The following is a 22,133-nucleotide window of genomic DNA, read 5'->3' as shown; positions in this document are numbered from 1 at the left end:
TCACACCATGAAGTGACTGTTTTCTTCAAGTGTAAATTCACCTAGATCAAATAAAAGACCGTTTATTATGAGCATTGGATATACAATTATTTTAAGCAGACTTAATTAGACACAGGTTTGATTTCTGTGGCATTTGCACAGTAAGCAAATTGCTGTCATTTTGCTTTACAGGGGCAAAATAATAAAACTCTAAACAGCGAGAACCAGTGTTTGTGTGTGTGTGTATATGTATGTGTGAATATCTCACTGCTGTAGTCTTGGGCCAGACGTTTAAGCAAACCCCTTTTACATTCCTCTTAGGGTTACGTTTCCAGGGACCTCTGAGTGCAGTTGGATTGCTTACCCTGTAAGGTTCCCTCATTTCTCCCACATTTGCATACTCTGCATTCCAGTGGTTCCCACTGCTCTTCTCCACAACCATTTGGAGGGTTCCAACTTCCAAACCGTATATGAACTCAGCATCAGCGACAGATGACATTGCATTGGATAACATTTCTTTTAGAAACTGTGAAAACTCGTATCAACCACCAGGTGGAGAACTTGCACTGCATTTCTTTAAAGTCAGAACCCACAGAAAAGTGCCCTAGTTAAAATGAACATATGTTTATTTGAAAATAATTTGACAATCAACCATATATATATATATATATATATATATATATATATATATATATATATATATATATATATATATATATATATATATATACTATATAGGAATATCCATATATACTACAATGAACCAAGCTAACTTAGACTATCTGCTCACTAAACATGTTGGTATTCCTGAATAGATAAATGTCTCTTTAAAAATAAGCACAATCATACTCAGTCTCACAAATTCAGTTGTACCCTAAATGTGATTAATTTACAAGCAATGCTGAATGAATGGGCGGAGTATTTATTCTCCAAAACATTGTTTCTCGAGTGGCGACTGCTAGGGCTGCTACAATATTCAATGCAGTGTTCTCCTTGGCAGTCCTGAGCCAGAAACCTATTTTGAAGGTAAAATAGAGCAAATGTAATTCCTCGTTGGTAGTAAATTGATCATATTTGGGTTACCACTGCACTTATGGTAGAGACTGTTCATTAAAATATCTTACATATTGTCCCAGAGACTGCTTGCGCCGGTTTATTGTAAATAAAAGGTTTAAACAAACAAACAGAAACAGGACACGGCACTTTACGCCAAAATAAATAGACAAACAAAAACGGACTATACTTAACAAAACACGATGCACGGACAGACACACTAACAAACACGGTGAGCAGATAAATACAATCGTGTTCCCAACAGCACGCAATCGAAATCGAAATCGAAATTATAACGCTCCTCCTCTCTCTCCCGTTCTCCACTCACTGAACACCCAACCGCGAGTATGTGAAAACGTGCATCTATAAATACTGTTGTGCTGGGATTCAATTACTAATTAATTATTCACTTGAATCCCAGCACGTGAATTAATTATGTGCAACCTCGTGCTCACGTATTAACTACTTTAAATGTACGTGAAGTGATGTACAATCCCGTGCCTAAATACAAATATACATTTTAAACACTCGTGTTACAGACCCGTTTATATCCCGTGTACCAGTGACTATACACCAACATTTAACAAACCACACGCAACATAACAGATAATATACACAGGGGCGGGCACTTTGTCACACATATTTTTAAAAAGGAGACAATTTTCTGTTCAGAGATATTTAGTGAGAAAGTAGTCTGTGTGAAGTTATCCAGCAACAAACTCCGCATCCCCAGCTGTACTGCTTTCCTAGACAAAGGAGAACATTTTGGAGTACCATTCTTCTCATGAGATGTCTTGCTCATTCATCAAATATTCAACACAATTATGGGGGCAATACAGTACAATCCCCACCACTAGTCTTGCTGTTTCCAATCTTTTGAACACTGTGTGTGTGTGTGTGTGTGTGTGTGTGTGTGTATATATATATATATATATATATATATATATATATATATATATATATATATATATATATGCAGTACAGATTATAAAACAGCTGTATGCTTTTGTGAATGCCCCTTGCAATGTAATTAGGTCTACTTTATAGTTAAATTGTAGCTGCATTGTATTTATATGTGTAATTGTGTACCATTGCAGAAAAATGAATGAATGCTGTAGTTAAGTGGTAACTAAATTGTTCTATAACTGTACATTTGAGTCTGACATGTGCGGCTGGGTGCAACTGGTCATTGATAACTTTGACTGGCAGAGAAGATCTGGCCCAACTGGGACTCATAACACAGGGCCTACAGGAGATCACACTGCTGGCTCAGGTTAGCCTGAACCATGTTTTAAGGCTTGTCTGTAATGAGGTACAAAGGGGGATACAACAGTGATCATTGTTGGGGAAATACTGGCAGAAAGCAAAAACAAGATTTAAAGGAATTGAGAGATGAGATAAGCCAGAAAAGGTCAAACGAGGTCAAAGCTAGTCTCTATGATTAGAATGCTTGTTATTTATTCATGAAATATTACATGATTCATATATACCTAATGCCTTGTAAAATAATAGTAAAAGTCACCTACATACAAATTTTTATACAAATAGCCCAATTGTAATGGGATTTTTTTTAATGACAATTAGTGATGCTAATAAACAGAAATTCATGTCACCCCTTGGTGAAAACACAAGCATTAATACATAAAGTTAAGCAGACATCGTATTTTATTTAATTAGACCACTAGCACTCAAGAATTTTAATTTCCATAGGGTTCACGTAAACAGCAGGAGTAAGTGTACTGTGGAAATTGAATCCCCAGGACTTCCTCTTGTCAATTACACAATTATTAGAAAGCAGTTAGAGCAGCAAGTTATTTTCTTAAAGGGATTACTTAAATCACAGAACTCAAAGGAGACTACTAACTTCTTTCTGTATGACTTTAATTTTCTTTTACTGCAGTAGGATATATAAAGGCCTATGTGTTTCCCCCTACAGCAGTTAGAGACTGTTTGAATATATCAGTGGAGGTGCTATGCCATGGCTGCATTGCCCATGCTGACAGTGTTATGGCACTTGTAATTGTGTCTCTGGTGTTTTGTAATGTGTTGATCTGTCTAAATGTGTCACCCAGATACCCTCTTAAGCAGCAATTTAAATACAGTGAAGTTTGATATTCCTAAAACTGTTCTGGACGATTGAAGATTTAATTAACAACAGTAAAGAACAGTTTCTAAATAGCATAAAAACAGATTACATAATCTGTTATCTCAATAAAATCAAATGTATAAATTACTGGTAAATCTCCATTTTAAAAGACAAGTCATTTACACTGTTAACCACTGTCTTTGGTAAATATGGCAGAGAGGGAATATGCAGCATATGTTCCTTGGAATGATATATGGTAGTTGGCAGGATGAGCTGGGAAACCACCCTAAAATGGATTCTACACAAACAAGTACCCTTGACAGTGCAAAGCCTATCCTTAGGCTAGACTGTGACAAAATCAGCTGGTTAGCAGGCCGAAGGGACCAATGGGACATCCCTGGGTCAGGGGATTTTGTAAACCTACATAGCTGGCAACTAGGGTAGGAACTTTAACAACACAGTTACTATGCAAGATCTAACATGAAGAATGGAAATTCAAAAGACAGAATGAATTCCCAAACAGCCTCAGGAGGCATAAAGCAAGATAACAGAAACATTGCCAGCAAGAAATTATTACATTCTGCTGCTCATTCTTGCTGTATGCTGATGGCAAAATATGAAAAGGTATTTTAGCAGCCTCCCTTCTTAGGTTTTGTCCTATTCTTATACATTATAAATAATTCATGTGCATGTAATAGTGTGATAATTGAGTACTGGACATACTGCAGGATACAAATTCACTGCACCAACACAGTGCCGGTAGAGATATATTTGAATCCTTAAATCTATTTTAATTTGAACAAAGAGCCATGTTTAAAAGGTCAAACATTTTTCTTTACATTTTTCATTTCAAACATATATTTAACAATTTCCCCAAACATATTTTGTGTTAAAGTACCCCATTAATCCACAACTGTTTGTATTGGGAACAACACCAAATCGCACACCAAATCCCTTAACAACGCTAGTTTTCTTAAACAGTAAAGTGTAAGTTTGTGACTCTAGCAATTAAACATTTTTTTTTTTTTTTAGCAATTAGCTGGATAATGATGGCCGTAAACTAAACATGAACAGAACCATCTGCAAATAATTCTGCTGTTCACACTGGTGGAATTGCAACAGATGGTGTTAGTTGGATGATGATTCTATTATACAAAATGTTATTAAATTATGTCAAATTGAATGCATTATGTTTGATTAAGTATTTAAGACAATAATGTAGAACTTTGGGAGTGGTCCTAAATTTAGGAAGTTGAGGGGGATGAGGCAACCCTATAGAATGTACCACATTACAACAACCTCTCTAATTGCTGACCATTCCCTAATCATATTTCTTCACATGTACAGCATATGTGCCACAGAGAAATTTGAAAATTGTCAGTTTTGAAATGAAATCTTGCAAGCACAACTGTGATTATGATCTTGCTATGACAGATAACTAACCATTATCTGGAACTACAACATCAGATAATATTAACTTTTTCCAATAAGAGAACAACAGAGGTTTGGACATGATGGCACTGATAAGACTGACTATTTAAGTGCACCTCTGAGTGAAGGCGTAGAACCAGAGAAGTCTTCAGAACAGTTGCTTTTCTCACTGTTAGCCAGACTTATTGGAAGACATGATAACATTCTTCTTATGAACAACTGGGGATCTGTGAGTCAAGCTCTCCAACACATTAGGAACCCCTCCAAGTGTGGAAGCATCTAATTTATTAAAACCATCAACAGCAGAATTTAACATATTTGCTGTTTCAGCAACTGTCTCCCCAGTTCTGCTACAAAACTTGCATTTGCAAAAATAATGAAAATAAAGACTTTGATATATGTAATTCCATTATTATTCAAATGCATTTTGAGGATGAGGGATATTAATGCTGTGGTCCACTGGGCCATCGATGAGATATTACAGAATGTATTAGAAAATGCATTACATATCTGATGCAAATGCTGACAATTTGCATGAGAGTACATCGGCATACTGAATTACTAGCCATGGGTCTGAATCTGAGAGACGAATAACTGCTTTATTTGATTTTATTGAACTGTAGATGATAAATGGGTACTGCTTTACGTGAAGCTGCGGGCAGCAAACATTTTTATTGTGTCGGGATATGAATGAAAGTAGATTTTCTTACGATTAATTCTTTAACTCTTTATTATAAAGAAAATACTTAAATAGCAACTGTAACTTATGACTTGCTGGCTGAATTGTGGTATTGATGATATGTCACTTAGCCTAGCCAATACATAGATAAATGTGGTATAAAACTTATATTATCAGCTAGGCCCTAATAGCTGTAATTGGAAGCATTTTCAATAAGGCTGTTCATTTACTGTTGGGAATTGGTCAGCATCAGCCAACGGCAGTGGAATATCATAGACTGTATCTTGAAGCTTGAAGCTTGAGTATTTAGCAGCAGCGGAATGTTCTGGATATTCACCCTGATTGTAGCTGTGATGGGGTGCCTGTTGAAAAATGGACGATGTCTAAGGTGAATTATTAGTTCACTCGCTTGTGTGATTAAGTCAGTGCCCGCTGTATTAGCTGGTATAGACTTGGGAAGGAGATTGGATTAAAAGTAGTATAAACTTCTAACACTTTTGATATTGATCAGAAGCGGATTATTAGTGAGGCAGAAATGTGCATAAAATCTGTCTGATAAGTAATGCATTAAAACATACTATGCATATGATAACAGCTTCAGTATAATTGCATTTATTGAAACTACAGTCTATTCTACCAATGAAGCTATTGATAAAGACCTGATTTAGGGGTTTGATCAACTTATACCCTGCCAGTATGAACCAGCTGGATTTATTTTGAGCATTTTACAGAACCGGGGCTCCACCTGAATTACATTAACCACCTTTTTTAGGGGTAATCCCCACCTCTGCTGTATCCTGGCGGGATACACATTGATCAAATCAACCCCTTGGTTTTTTAATAGTTTTATTTAATGCCACCAATCTTAGTTGTAGTAATCTGCAAAAGACAGCGCATGTCTATCTAAAATACAAATTCTAGTCTAATTGGAGACAATATTGTTTTGTTTTTTTTTCTTTTTTGAAGATTAAACTATAATCCAAAATAAGTACTGTAAACTGGATATGCTAATTTGGTGTGTAAATTAACATTTTTTAATGAATGATCTAAACCAGATCAGAATTAAAAGGTTGTCAGACATTCTTCATACATTCTAATGCTGCTGTGCTGTTGAAACCACACTTGTTTTCATGCTGTGTTCATTGCAGTGTTTAGGCTGGGAACTGCATTAAATCTGCTGGTAGAGTAAATAACCTAGAATTCAGTCTCCCTGTTGTAAAGGGATTCCAGCATATTTCTTTAGTCATTATAAACTCGGCTGGCCACCGCGCTGCTGTTCTGAGTCATAAGGTTCAATGCAGCAGGTACCCAAGCAGATTTTACATTGTGTTACCTCCTAACACTAAGCTGGGGTATTGGTCAAGCTCATCATCACTTCATACAATGCAGCATCTGGATTTAATTGACTGTCTCCCATCCAAGTACTCAACTAATAAAGTCAACTGCAGATCAACCAGTTCTTTAAATTGGGATTTTTTTAATAAAATTTCATTTCCCATGTAATTCCTAATCTGCCCATGCAGTTATTCTTCTATATACACAGTTACACACACATACTGACTAACTCAGACGTGAACCCTCTTCTAGACAGTCTTCACCTATCTTGATCATTGGACCACTTTCTACAACGAGGACTATCTGTATAGACGGGATGGACTGCATTTAAATAACAAGGGAACTAGTCTACTTGGAGAAAAGATCCTCGAGCAGGTTCGGAAGCATTTAAACTAGAAAGGAAGGGGGGAGAAATCAACAAAAAAACAGAAGGGAGACCACATCAAAACAAGAACAACAACTCAGGTAAGACAACCATTAAATGTATTTATCTAAATGCTAGAAGTATCAGAAACAAAATTCTAGAACTTGAAGCTACTGCACTAACAGGTAACTATGATGTGATAGGTGTTACAGAAACGTGGTTATCTGAGAGTGATGGGGACGAATATAATATTTGTGGGTATACACTGTATAGGAAAGACAGGCAGGACAGACGAGGAGGAGGGGTAGCGCTATACATAAGAAACAGTCTTGAAGCCCAGGTGTTAAACCTGGACAAAGAAAATAAAACCGAATCAATATGGGTCAGAATAACAGACAAAAATTCAAAAGGCATAATAATAGGAGCATGCTATAGACCGCCAGATTCAGACGGTGAGCACAATAATCTGTTATACAATGACATTAGAAATGTGTGTAGCAAAGGAGAAGCCATACTAATGGGGGATTTCAACTTCCCCCAAATAAAATGGGAAAACCCGGTGGGTAGCGCGAAGGATGAAATAGAAATGGTGGAAATGACAAATGACTGCTTCCTAACACAATTTGTGAAGGCACCTACTAGAGGGGAGGCATGCCTTGATTTAGTCTTTTCAAATAACGAAGATAGAATAACTAAAACAGAGGTCAGAGAACCACTGGCAAACTCAGACCACAACATGGTCTCATTTGAAGTGTTTTTTAAATCATCAAAAGTAAAGACTAAAGCTAAGGTTTACAATTTTAGAAAAGCAAACTATGAAGGCATGAAACAGAGACTAACAGAAGTAGATTGGAGTAAAATAGAGAAAACACCCACAGAAGAAGGATGGTTGTTCTTCAAAAATGTAGTACTAGAGGCGCAAAACAATTATATCCCTAAAGTAGACAAATCTAAATGTAAAACTAAATTGCCAAAATGGTTTAATAGATCAATTAAAAAAAATATTCAGCGAAAAAAGGCACTTTACAGAGCATTAAAAAAGGACCAAAAAGAAAGTACACAGAAAGAGTACACAGAACTGCAAATGCAAGTCAAAAAGGAAGTTAGAAAGGCCAAGAGAGAAATAGAAATGAACATTGCTAAGGGAGCTAAAACCAATTCCAAAATGTTTTTCCAATATTACAACAGCAAGAGAACATTCAAAGAGGAGATTAAATGTTTAAGAGATACAAATGGCAAAATCGTAGATGAAGAAAAAAAAATAGCAAATATGTTAAATGATTACTTTTCACAAGTTTTTACAAAGGAAGATACTGACAACATGCCCCACATGTCATCCAGTTCCTATCCAGTTTTAAATAACTTTAGCATAACTGAGGCAGAAGTGTTAAAGGGACTAGGAGCTCTTAAAATAAACAAATCCCCTGGGCCGGATGAGATCCTCCCAGTAGTACTCAAAGAAATGAAAGAAGTAATTTACAAACCGCTAACCAAGATCATGCAGCAGTCTCTTGACACAGGGGTGGTACCGACAGACTGGAAAATTGCAAACGTAATACCGATCCACAAAAAGGGAAACAAAACTGAACCAGGTAACTACAGACCAGTAAGCCTGACTTCTATTATATGCAAACTTATGGAAACTATAATAAGAGCCAAAATGGAAAATTACCTATATGGTAACAGGGTACTGGGAGACAGTCAACATGGTTTTAGGAAAGGGAGATCGTGCCTAACTAACTTGCTTGATTTTTTTGAGGATGCAACATCGATAATGGATAATTGCAAAGCATATGACATGGTTTATTTAGATTTCCAGAAAGCTTTTGACAAAGTCCCGCACAAAAGATTAATTCTCAAACTGAACGCAGTTGGGATTCAAGGAAACACATGTACATGGATTAGGGAGTGGTTAACATGTAGAAAACAGAAAGTACTGATTAGAGGAAAAACCTCAGAATGGAGTGTGGTAACCAGTGGTGTACCACAGGGATCAGTATTAGGTCCTCTGCTATTCCTAATCTACATTAATGATTTAGATTCTGGTATAGTAAGCAAACTTGTTAAATTTGCAGACGACACAAAAGTAGGAGGAGTGGCAAACACTGTTGCAGCAGCAAAGGTCATTCAAAATGATCTAGACAAGATTCAGAACTGGGCAGACACATGGCAAATGACATTTAATAGAGAAAAGTGTAAGGTACTGCACGCAGGAAATAAAAATGTACATTATAAATATCATATGGGAGATATTGAAATTGGAGAAGGAATCTATGAAAAAGACCTAGGAGTTTTTGTTGACTCAGAAATGTCTTCATCTAGGCAATGTGGGGAAGCTATAAAAAAGGCTAACAAGATACTCGGATACATTGTGAAAAGTGTTGAATTTAAATCAAGGGAAGTAATGTTAAAACTGTACAATGCACTTGTAAGACCTCATCTTGAATATTGTGTGCAGTTCTGGTCACCTCGCTATAAAAAAGATATTGCTGCTCTAGAAAGAGTGCAAAGAAGAGCGACCAGAATTATTCCGGGCTTAAAAGGCATGTCATATGCAGACAGGCTAAAAAAATTGAATCTGTTCAGTCTTGAACAAAGAAGACTACGTGGCGACCTAACTCAAGCATTCAAAATTCTAAAAGGTATTGACAGTGTCGACCCAAGGGACTTTTTCAGCCTGAAAAAAGAAACAAGGACCAGGGGTCACAAATGGAGTTTAGAAAAAGGGGCATTCAGAACAGAAAATAGGAGACACTTTTTTACACAGAGAATTGTGAGGGTCTGGAATCAACTCCCCAGTAATGTTGTTGAAGCTGACACCCTGGGATCCTTCAAGAAGCTGCTTGATGAGATTTTGGGATCAATAAGCTACTAACAACCAAACGAGCAAGATGGGCCGAATGGCCTCCTCTCGTTTGTAAACTTTCTTATGTTCTTATGTTCTTATGAAGCTAATTGCAAATATTGTTTGCTTTGGGAGAGTATGACTGATAAACACATTGCATGAATATGTCTTATTTTTCAGTCAAAAAATTGAACAAAATATATCTGTATTTTATTCTACTCTTTAGTGGGAGATAAAAAAAGGTGCAAGTTTTAAATAACTGATGCCATAATGGATGGTAAAAGAAAAGAGCCTCTTCTTTACAACTAATCCAACAGCACTGTGATGAAACAATTTCTGTAACCATTTCTATCCCCCTTGATTGCTTTTGTCCTGAACAGGATTAATCCAAATTTATAAAATACATTTTACAAAAAGTGTGCAAAATATGCAGGTTTTTATGCATTATGCATTTGAACCCTGTTCTGTGTTTAAGATTATATTTGAAGGTTTAACAGGAGCCACCGTACAAGGAGACATGGCGTTAGATGACATCTTGGTGTCCAATGGGCCATGTATACCTCCTGGTTTCTGTGACTTTGAGATCAATCTCTGTGGCTGGACAAACATTGAGATAGTTGATGAAGGGGACTGGCTTTGTAGCAAAGCAGCTGCTGCTAACATGAAGACTGGACCTAGTGTTGATCGTACGACTGATTCTAGACAGGGCGAGAGAGATTTTTCTAATGAGCTTACCTGTGCAAATTAGAAAAATAAAATATGATAAAATAAAAACTCTACAGTTTTAAATTTGGGAAAAAAAATGGTTCTGGTTACTGTTTTCATTTGATTAACTTAAAATCAAAATGGCTTATTTAATCTTCATTGTGCTTTCTGATGCTTATTGGTGTTTTAAAGTGTGTACAGTTTACTTTATTAAAAAAAAGTAAACTTTGGAATGATTCAAAAGATGTAAAGGTGGTTCTTTTTTATTTACAAACTAGCTGTTTACCATTATATTGCAATTACTGTAAAGACCAGTGGGAGGCATTCACTTCCATTTAAGTTTTCTTGAAAAGTTGAGTAAATCTGCCCTGTTAATGCAGTTAAAGATGTTCAGATTACTATTTTGTATAGGAAAGCCCAGAAACCCTTTATTATAGATTATGAACTGTGGCACATAATATTAAGTTAATATGGTAAATTAACTGAAGATACAGTTAAACCATGTAACTTGCTTGGTTACAAGTTTATTTTCTTAACCACCATTTTTAACATTAACCATTATTATTATTATTGTTTTTTTTTTTTTTTTATATACCTGTTTTATTTGGTGGTTGTTCTTAGGTTATTATGTCTATGTGGATCATTCCCAGGGATATCCTGGTGACAGATCCATGCTGGTTAGTGAAATATTCCCTTCTGCTATTGGTGGCTGCTGTCTGACCTTCTGGTATCACATGTATGGGTAAGACATTGGGACCCTCACTCTTTACAGCAATAACAGGTACTGCAGACATTGTTTTTATGTTTCTATATTCTATAGCTGTACTTAGTCATGTCCATACAAACCAACAGCAGTGAAATTCCAATGACTGTGCGGTATATGTAGTGGAGCAGGAAAAAAAAAAAACACATAGTAAGCTAAAATGAAGTTATAAATCAGTTAAATAATGCAACTTTACTTTACTTTGCTCTGTCTAAATGCTCTGTGCTATTGATTAATAGACATGCGGGCAATATGTGTCTTAACCACTGTTACCTTGTCTCAATTGCAGGACATAATATTACCTGTAACAGTCATTTATGTAGTTTGGGCAAGAATGGGTGGTTATTCACTCTACAAGTTAATTGAACACATTAACTGAACACATGGTACATTTGCCACTAATATTTAACATCTTAACTGATATTAGGGATGCAACCAGAACCGAACCGAAACCAACATTTGCATACAATTCCAAGTCTAACGACACCGACAGAAGATCAAACAGAAGCCATTCCAAAACAAAACTATTATTGTAAAATGAAGAAGTTGCCAGTCTCAGCACTGAGCCAGCTGTATTTTCAGGAGCTCTTTGCACACTTTGCTGCATGTAGACAGTTCATATTAACATCCCTTAATAAGTTTGATATGGTAACATAAATCAAAACCAAGTGCTTTTGATTTAAAAACCTGAACCGACCAGAAACGACTTGCATCACTAGCTGATATAGATGGGTGTGTCTCATTGAAAAAGCACAGTCTATACTAGTAAGTACTTTTTATTAGTAAGCTTTAAAAGGTTAACTTGATTAATTAGTAGATCCTTCTTACAATTTACCCAATACACAACTCTAAACAAACACTCTTTACGGTTATATAGCGGGGGTTGAAAATAAACCCCAACCCTTCTCTGGAAAATGTAAAACCAATAGTAGATATTGTTTGCTCTCTCTGTGTGTCTGTGTAACAGGGGGAGATCTGTGCTGACTCTGCTGATGTGTTAATAGTGCTGCAGGAAGAGGGCAGCGATTGTCCAACACCCGCCCCGCCGTCACGGCAGTGACACGGAGAGGTTGGAGAGAGGGGGTGTGGCTCTCCCTCTCTCCGAGTGGCTGAGAGGCGGGTCTTGGGGGAATTGTTAGCCCTATAAAATTATACTCTGCTGTTCGCTCAGGTCTGCCCTTTTAGACGTGCTGTGTGTATGGAAGTTCTGTTCCGCCATTACGAACAGCGGGAAGAAATCAACCCGGGAGGAACGAGAGACTCGTAGTGGTAGCGGGGAAACATTGGGCAGGACCCCGAAGTACTATGTGTGTAGAAGGCTGAGGGAGCGGGGAGTGTAGGATGGTGACCTGGGTCACGTGGGTAGCGACGACTGGCATAAAGCTGCGAAGTGCAGCACCTTTTGTTTGTAGTTTTATTACAGTGTTTTATTTTCCCTTTTTTTTTTTCTTTCTCCTTTTGTTTTTCCATTTATTATTTGAGCACCTGCAAGTGCGCCCGGTACTGGCTTAAGTAGCAGGATTGGTATTTCCGTGGTCCTGTCTATCATTGTTGATAGTCAGGCCACGGACAACAGCGGCCTCTGCAGGCTAAAACAAATCACTGACGAGAATCAGGAAAGAAATAAAACTGGGCACCTGTGTGGTGTTTCAATTACACCTGTCTGTCTCCCGTGTGTCAGTGAATTACCTACCACCCTTCCACAGTCTGTCATTGTATCTGAGACTGTATTCACTCTCCAAGATCTATTCTCCAGTATGAATAGTAATTTCAGTGAGCTGAGCTTTGGCTCAAAGGCCGTACTTCCTTTGTCTTTGTCAGCTATTTTTAGTGTCTTCAGGGAAAAAGCATTATGTGAATTTCTGAGGGTCCCAATGTCTCAATTCTCATTGCAAATTATCTTAAAAGCAAGCTGCTGGTGCTTATTTCCACTCCACAGCACTGGAAATGAAGCAATCATGGTCTTCTAAGAGAACCATTCAATGACAAACCTGTTTCTACGCAACAACAGCACCATATCTATTTAACCCACAGCACGAGGTTGGGCCTGCCAACCCACCTAGTTTATATATAATTAGTCTATGTATAGTTTAGAGATACCTCCAGTGTTAATCAACAAATAATTATGTAGACAATTTGCAAGAAGTTGTTATCCGTATCTCGTTATTAAATCATACTAACGTGATTTCTAAAATTGTTGATTTTATGAAATAATGTTAATATCTTAATGAGCAGAGGTTTGCCACTATTTATTTGTTTACATGGGAATTTAAAAGCATCTTATGTTATTTGTCATAATTTATCAGGAGTTAATTTGAACTTGAAAAAGGAGGGTTTTAATTAAGGACAGACTAAATAACTCACCTTGAAACAGAAATTTAACAGACTGTGGCTGTGACGCCGACAAAACAGTGACTACCTAGATAATTCAATATTTGCAGTTACGAAAATATTTTAGATTTGTTCACTTGTTTTAACAACTTGTAACCTTAAGCCCAGAACACACTGCCTGATGACATCGCAGGAAGGGATGCATAAAGTACAGTGGCAATGGGGCGAATCAAAAGACGAAAAGAAAAGGCTATGGCAGTAATAAATATCTAGAATTTTGGCTAGAACTTAATGCGACGTGATCGTGAACACCGCGTATGACGGGAGACATGCATGTATTCTCTCTCTATTAACACACACACACATACCCACACAGTATTCTGTTGGTTTGTTTATAATGTCTGTGCTGATATTTTTTGAAAACAAGCCCAGACAGACCCACACTGTACTTTTTAACTATTAAATGAAATATTTACAGAATAGTTAAATGACATTTGAAGCCATTTATTCTTTACTACCCTGTTCGTACCTGTGACGGACAGATGAGTTCTGGTGATGAATCTTCCTCCCAACCTGTGAAGTATCTGGAAGGGCTGGCCTGACAGTTCGTTTCCGAGTCAGGGAAGTGGGTCAGCCTGGAAAGAAGCGAGACTCTGTTGTAAGACCGTATTGATTTGAAAGGTAAACGAGAGGCAGCTGCAAGTAATAAGGCAGCTGCAACCGTTTACCTAGATATCATGCAGGATTACAGATAGGGGCCAGGGTAACGCTGATCTTTTCCTTCGTTTGGGTAAAAGCTCAGCAGAGAGAAGGAGCGAGAGAGGAGCTCTCGTGCAGAAAGAGAAGAGCGTATTGTGTATTGTGTTTTGGGTTTTGTCTGTTTTGTAATTGTCTGCGTTTTTGCACCACCAGACAGTTAACTCACCTATCCGGAGCTGTCGACCAGGGTCAACACAATCCGGATCACCACTGCACAGAACAGTCACAACATTCCCGTGTCTTCACGCACCACAAGCACGTCTGCACTCACCCAGGACTGGTGACCGTGCGTTCGTTTTTGTTCGGGACTGTGCCCTGCTTTGTTATCCCCGCTCTTTACACATCATTGTGTATAGCCGGGGATTTATTGAGAACATGAGAACATGAGAAAGTTTACAAACGAGAGGAGGCCATTCGGCCCATCTTGCTCGTTTGGTTGTTAGTAGCTTATTGATCCCAAAATCTCATCAAGCAGCTTCTTGAAGGATCCCAAGGTGTCAGCTTCAACAACATTACTGGGGAGTTGATTCCAGACCCTCACAATTCTCTGTGTAAAAAAGTGTCTCCTATTTTCTGTTCTGAATGCCTTTGTCTAAACTCCATTTGTGACCCCTGGTCCTTGTTTCTTTTTTCAGGCTGAAAAAGTCCCTTGGGTCGACACTGTTAATACCTTTTAGAATTTTGAATGCTTGAATTAGGTCGCCACGTAGTCTTCTTTGTTCAAGACTGAACAGATTCAATTCTTTTAGCCTGTCTGCATATGACATGCCTTTTAAACCTGGAATAATTCTGGTCGCTCTTCTTTGCACTCTTTCTAGAGCAGCAATATCTTTTTTATAGCGAGGTGACCAGAACTGCACACAATATTCAAGATGAGGTCTTACTAGTGCATTGTACAGTTTTAACATTACTTCCCTTGATTTAAATTCAACACTTTTCACAATGTATCCGAGCATCTTGTTAGCCTTTTTTATAGCTTCCCCACATTGTCTAGATGAAGACATTTCTGAGTCAACAAAAACTCCTAGGTCTTTTTCATGATTCCTTCCCCAATTTCAGTATCTCCCATATGATATTTATAATGTACATTTTTATTTCCTGCGTGCAGTACCTTACACTTTTCTCTATTAAATGTCATTTGCCATGTGTCTGCCCAGTTCTGAATCTTGTCTAGATCATTTTGAATGACCTTTGCTGCTGCAACAGTGTTTGCCACTCCTCCTACTTTTGTGTCGTCTGCAAATTTAACAAGTTTGCTTACTATACCAGAATCTAAATCATTAATGTAGATTAGGAATAGCAGAGGACCTAATACTGATCCCTGTGGTACACCGCTGGTTACCACACTCCATTCTGAGGTTTTTCCTCTAATCAGTACTTTCTGTTTTCTACATGTTAACCACTCCCTAATCCATGTACATGTGTTTCCTTGAATCCCAACTGCGTTCAGTTTGAGAATTAATCTTTTGTGCGGGACTTTGTCAAAAGCTTTCTGGAAATCTAAATAAACCATGTCATATGCTTTGCAATTATCCATTATCGATGTTGCATCCTCAAAAAAATCAAGCAAGTTAGTTAGACACGATCTCCCTTTCCTAAAACCATGTTGACTGTCTCCCAGGACCCTGTTACCATATAGTTAATTTTCCATTTTGGATCTTATTATAGTTTCCATAAGTTTGCATATAATAGAAGTCAGGCTTACTGGTCTGTAGTTACCTGGTTCAGTTTTGTTTCCCTTTTTGTGGATCAGTATTACGTTTGCAATTTTCCAGTCTGTCGGTACCACCCCTGTGTCAAGAGACTGCTGCATGATCTTGGTTAGCGGTTTGTAAATTACTTCTTTCATTTCTTTGAGTACTACTGGGAGGATCTCATCCGGCCCAGGGGATTTGTTTATTTTAAGAGCTCCTAGTCCCTTTAACACTTCTGCCTCAGTTATGCTAAAGTTATTTAAAACTGGATAGGAACTGGATGACATGTGGGGCATGTTGTCAGTATCTTCCTTTGTAAAAACTTTTGAAAAGTAATCATTTAATATATTTGCTATTTTTTTTTTCTTCCTCTACGATTTTGCCATTTGTATCTCTTAAACATTTAATCTCCTCTTTGAATGTTCTCTTGCTGTTGTAATATTGGAAAAACATTTTGGAATTGGTTTTAGCTCCCTTAGCAATGTTCATTTCTATTTCTCTCTTGGCCTTTCTAACTTCCTTTTTGACTTGCGTTTGCAGTTCTGTGTACTCTTTCTGCGTACTTTCTTTTTGGTCCTTTTTTAATGCTCTGTAAAGTGCCTTTTTTCGCTGAATATTTTTTTTAATTGATCTATTAAACCATTTTGGCAATTTAGTTTTACATTTAGATTTGTCTACTTTAGGGATATAATTGTTTTGCGCCTCTAGTACTACATTTTTGAAGAACAACCATCCTTCTTCTGTGGGTGTTTTCTCTATTTTACTCCAATCTACTTCTGTTAGTCTCTGTTTCATACCTTCATAGTTTGCTTTTCTAAAATTGTAAACCTTAGCTTTAGTCATTACTTTTGGGGATTTAAAAAACACTTCAAATGAGACCATGTTGTGGTCTGAGTTTTCCAGTGGTTCTCTGACCTCTGTTTTAGTTATTCTATCTTCGTTATTTGAAAAGACTAAATCAAGGCATGCCTCCCCTCTAGTGGGTGCCTTCACAAATTGTGTTAGGAAGCAGTCATTTGTCATTTCCACCATTTCTATTTCATCCTTCGCGCTACCCACCGGGTTTTCCCATTTTATTTGGGGGAAGTTGAAATCCCCCATTAGTATGGCTTCTCCTTTGCTACACGCATTTCTAATGTCATTGTATAACAGATTATTTTGCTCACCGTCTGAATCTGGCGGTCTATAGCATGCTCCTATTATTATGCCTTTTGAATTTTTGTCCGTTATTCTGACCCATATTGATTCGGTTTTATTTTCTTTGTCCAGGTTTAACACCTGGGCTTCAAGACTGTTTCTTATGTATAGCGCTACCCCTCCTCCTCTTCTGTCCTGCCTGTCTTTCCTATACAGTGTATACCCACAAATATTATATTCGTCCCCATCACTCTCAGATAACCACGTTTCTGTAACACCTATCACATCATAGTTACCTGTTAGTGCAGTAGCTTCAAGTTCTAGAATTTTGTTTCTGATACTTCTAGCATTTAGATAAATACATTTAATGGTTGTCTTACCTGAGTTGTTGTTCTTGTTTTGATGCGGTCTCCCTTCTGTTTTTTTGTTGATTTCTCCCCCCTTCCTTTCTAGTTTAAATGCTTCCGAACCTGCTCGAGGATCTTTTCTCCGAGTAGACTAGTTCCCTTGTTATTTAAATGCAGTCCATCCCGTCTATACAGATAGTCCTCGTTGTAGAATGTGGTCCAATGATCAAGATAGGTGAAGCCTTCCCGTGTGCACCACGTCTTCAGCCATGCGTTTTGATTAATTATTTCCAGCTGTCCATATGGTCCTTTGTAAGGTGCCGGTAGTATACCAGAAAATACCACAGTTTTGGTTTTCTCTTTTAATTTCCTTCCTAGCTCTCTGAATTTGTTTTGCAGGGATTTTGGTCTGTCTCTTCCAATGTTGTTTGTACCGATGTGGACGAGTCTTCCCAGTGACAGCGAGTGGAAGCGACAGCGAGTGGGAGAAGTACAGGCGTGGAAAAGTACAGAGCAGTTTCGAAGCAGAAAGGAGAAATTGCATCTTGAATTGCTTTAATCAGAAAACAGAGGACATTGGGGAAACACAGCAGCAGCTCAAAATCAAACAGCCGCGTGTGTTTTTCTGATAACAAACAAGCTGAAACTCGGAGCAGCTGATTCAAATTCAGCGCCGTTTTGAGACACGGGCGAGGGGAGGAGCCAACAGCACAGCAGAACAACGCAGTTAAACGAGGCAGTCTTCCCAGCGACAGCGTGTGGAAGCGACAGCGAGTGGGAGAAGTACAGGCGTGGAAAAGTACAGAGCAGTTTCGAAGCAGTCTGAAAGCAGGTTGACGTTTGCAGAAGAAACTAAACTTAAAAAAAAAAAAAAAAAAAACCTCAACATGGTCTTCAAGCCAGTAATCTGTGACACCTGCTTGATGTGGGAAATCTGAGAAAACCCAGCGGAGCTAAACCAAGTGTGCGTAAAGTGCCGCGTGATCCAGGATTTGCATAAACTAGTAAGTGTGCTAGAAATGGAGCTGGAAGAAGTGAGACAGCAACAGGATCTTGAGGAACTGGCACACCCACAATTCATGGAAGTCTGCATCACCCCTAACAGACTGAAAGCCACCAGGGAGATAGAAGGTCAGAACAGCTGGGTTCAGGTAGGCAGAAGCAGGGAAAAAAAGAAACTTCCTCAAACACCACCACCAGAAATCAAAACAAGCAACAGATTTGAGTCACTTCAGAATTTTGATGAGCAGAACCAACAACAAAAGAATGAAAGGAACAACATCCAGGACCCTATTGACAGTGGTGACCAGACAGCAAAAAGAAGGGAGGTCATGATTGTTGGGGACTCCATATTGAGAAACACAGCAAGTTCAATTCGCAGTTTGGACCCCCTTACTACAACAGTGTGCTGCCTTCCGGGAGCCTCGGTCAAGCACATCACTGAGAACGTGGACAGACTCTTGGAACGAACAGGAGACGACCCGGTAGTAGTCGTCCACATCGGTACAAACAACATTGGAAGAGACAGACCAAAATCCCTGCAAAACAAATTCAGAGAGCTAGGAAGGAAATTAAAAGAGAAAACCAAAACTGTGGTATTTTCTGGTATACTACCCGCACCTTGCCATATGGACAGCTGGAAATAATTAATCAAAACGCATGGCTGAAGACGTGGTGCACACGGGAAGGCTTCACCTATCTTGATCATTGGACCACATTCTACAACAAGGACTATCTGTATAGACGGGATGGACTGCATTTAAATAACAAGGGAACTAGTCTACTCGGAGAAAAGATCCTTGAGCAGGTTCGGAAGCACTTAAACTAGAAAGGAAGGGGGGAGAAATCAACAAAAAAACAGAAGGGAGACCGCATCAAAACAAGAACAACAACTCAGGTAAGACAACCATTAAATGTATTTATCTAAATGCTAGAAGAATCAGAAACAAAATTCTAGAACTTGAAGCTACTGCACTAACAGGTAACTATGATGTGATAGGTGTTACAGAAACTTGGTTGTCTGAGAGTGATGGGGACGAATATAATATTTGTGGGTATACACTGTATAGGAAAGACAGGCAGGACAGAAGAGGTGGAGGGGTAGGTATTATAAGAAACAGTCTTGAAGTTGTTAAACCTGGAGAAAGAAAATAAAACTGAATCAATATGGGTCAGAATGGGACAAAAATTCAAAAGGCATAATAATAGGAGCATGCTATAGACCAGATTCAGACGGTGAGCACAATAATCTGTTATACAATGACATTAGAAATGTGTGTAGCAAAGGAGAAGCCATACTAATGGGGGATTTCAACTTCCCCCAAATAAAATGGGAAAACCCGGTGGGTAGCGCGAAGGATGAAATAGAAACAGTCTTGAAATGACAAATGTGCTTCCTGGACAAAGCAAAATAAGGCATGCCTTGATATAGTCTTTTCAAATAACGAAGACAAAAACTAAAACAGAGGTAAGAGAACCACTGGCAAACTCAGACCACAACATGGTCTCATTTGAAGTGTTTTTTAAATCCCTGTGGCAAAGTGGCTAGTGGAGGGGAACAGGTAGAACGGTGATCAGTTTCCAGTGACAAGGTGCTTTTATTTATAATCCAGGTCTGGTGACCGTTAAATAATAAATCCCCGGCTATACACAACAATGTGTAAAGCACGGGGATAGCAATAATAGGGCACAGTCCCGAACAAAAACGAACACACGGTCACCAGTCCTGGGTGAGTGCAGACGTGCTTGTGGTGGGTGAAGACACTGTATTTCGTGACGGTTCCGTGCAGTGGTGATCCGGATTGTGCTGACCCTGGTCGACAGCTCCGGACAGGTGAGTTAACTGTCTGGTGGTGCAAAACGCAGACAATTACAAAACAAACACAACAAAACACAACACGCAATTCTCTTTACAACGAGAGCTCCTCTCTCGATCCTTCTCTCTCCAAGCGTTAACCCAAACGAAGGAAAAGACCAGCGTTACCCTGGCCCCTATATGTAATCCCGCATGATATCTAGGTAAACGGTTGCAGCTGCCTTATTACTTGCAGCTGCCTCTCGTTTATCTCTCAAATCAATACGGTCTTACAACAGAGTCGCGCTTCCCTCCAGGCTGACCCACTTCCCTGACCCGGAAACGAACTGTCAGGCCAGCCCTTCCAGATGCTTCTCCTCCCGTTCTTTAGCGCCCTCACAGGTTGGGAGGAAGATTTATCACCAGAACTCATCTTTCCGTCACATATCCCACCGCTCAGAGTGGAGCCGAAGGAACACTCGGCTAAATCTACCTTTCCCATTACTCCCCCCTCCCGGGAAAAATAATCCGCATTTTGGTGGTCTTTCCCCGCACGGTGTACCATGTGGTACATGAAGGGCTGCAATGCCAGATACCACCGAGTTATCCGGGCATTGCTGTCCTTCATTGTGCTTAACCACTTGAGTGGGGCGTGGTCTGTGACCAGATCAAATGAGTGTCCCAGCAGGTAGTATCGTAAAGAGTGAGTAGCCCATTTAATGGCCAAACACTCTTTTTCGACTACGGAGTAGTTGCGTTCCCGAGGTAACATTTTTTTACTGAGGTATAATATCGGGTGCTCTACTCCAGCTACTTTTTGGGACAAGACTGCACCCAAACCTACATTCGATGCGTCGGTGTGGAGGATGAATCTCTTGGTGAAATCTGGAGTAATAAGAGTGGGGGCCTGGCAAAGTGTACGCTTAATAGTATCAAACGCTCCCTGACACTCAGCTGACCATTTAATTAAATTTGGAGCACTCTTTTTGGTGAGGTCGACTAACGGGTTAACCACTGTGGCGTACTCGGGGATGAAGCGGCGGTAATAACCGGCTAAGCCCAGTAGTGACCTCACCTGAGTCTTGGTTTTGGGGATCGCTGCATCAACCAAAGCCTGGATTTTGGTGACTACAGGTCTCACCCTTCCATTCCCCATTAAAAATCCCAAATATTGAGTCTCTGTTTTGGCAAACGCACATTTCCTCAAGTTAGCTGTCAGCCGGGCTGCCCTTAGAGACTGAAGAACGGCTGCAACCCTAGCCAAATGCTCTCGCCAGGTGGAGCTGTATATCACCACGTCATCAATATACGCTGCTGCATATTCATGATGTGGGCGTAAAACCTGGTCCATCAGTCTCTGAAAGGCAGCGGGCGCACCATGTAGCCCAAACGGCATGGTTTTAAAGTGGAACAGCCCTTCTGGTGTTGAAAATGCGGTTTTCTCTCTGGAGCTGCGGGTTAAAGGGATTTGCCAGTATCCCTTCGTCAGGTCCAGAGTGGAAATAAACCTCGCTTTTCCCAGTCTGTCTAAAAGTTCGTCGACCCGAGGCATGGGATATGCATCGAACTTAGCAATAGCGTTCACCTTTCTGAAATCCACACAGAAGCGGTTGGTGCCGTCTTTCTTAGCCACTATGACGATCGGACTGCACCACTCGCTCCTGGAAGGCTCAATCACCCCAAGCTCGAGCATATCCCATACCTCTTTGCGAACGCCACTTCGTCGACTTTCCGGGATCCGGTACGGTCTCTCTCGCACTGTGACACCTGGTGGAGAGATAATGTCATATTCAACTAAGTTTGTCCTGCCGGGCACGTCAGAAAAAACATC

General features: G+C 39.2%; 1 pseudogene; it reads left to right on the top strand.

Annotated features, from left to right (window-relative positions):
• The window catches only part of LOC121307718, a 69,517-nt pseudogene that overhangs the window by 6,264 nt on the left and 41,120 nt on the right, over window positions 1-22,133 (top strand).

Source organism: Polyodon spathula, chromosome 3 (genome assembly GCF_017654505.1).
Source record: "Polyodon spathula isolate WHYD16114869_AA chromosome 3, ASM1765450v1, whole genome shotgun sequence".
NCBI lineage: Eukaryota > Metazoa > Chordata > Actinopteri > Acipenseriformes > Polyodontidae > Polyodon > Polyodon spathula.
This window is presented reverse-complemented; position numbering and strand designations above follow the sequence as displayed.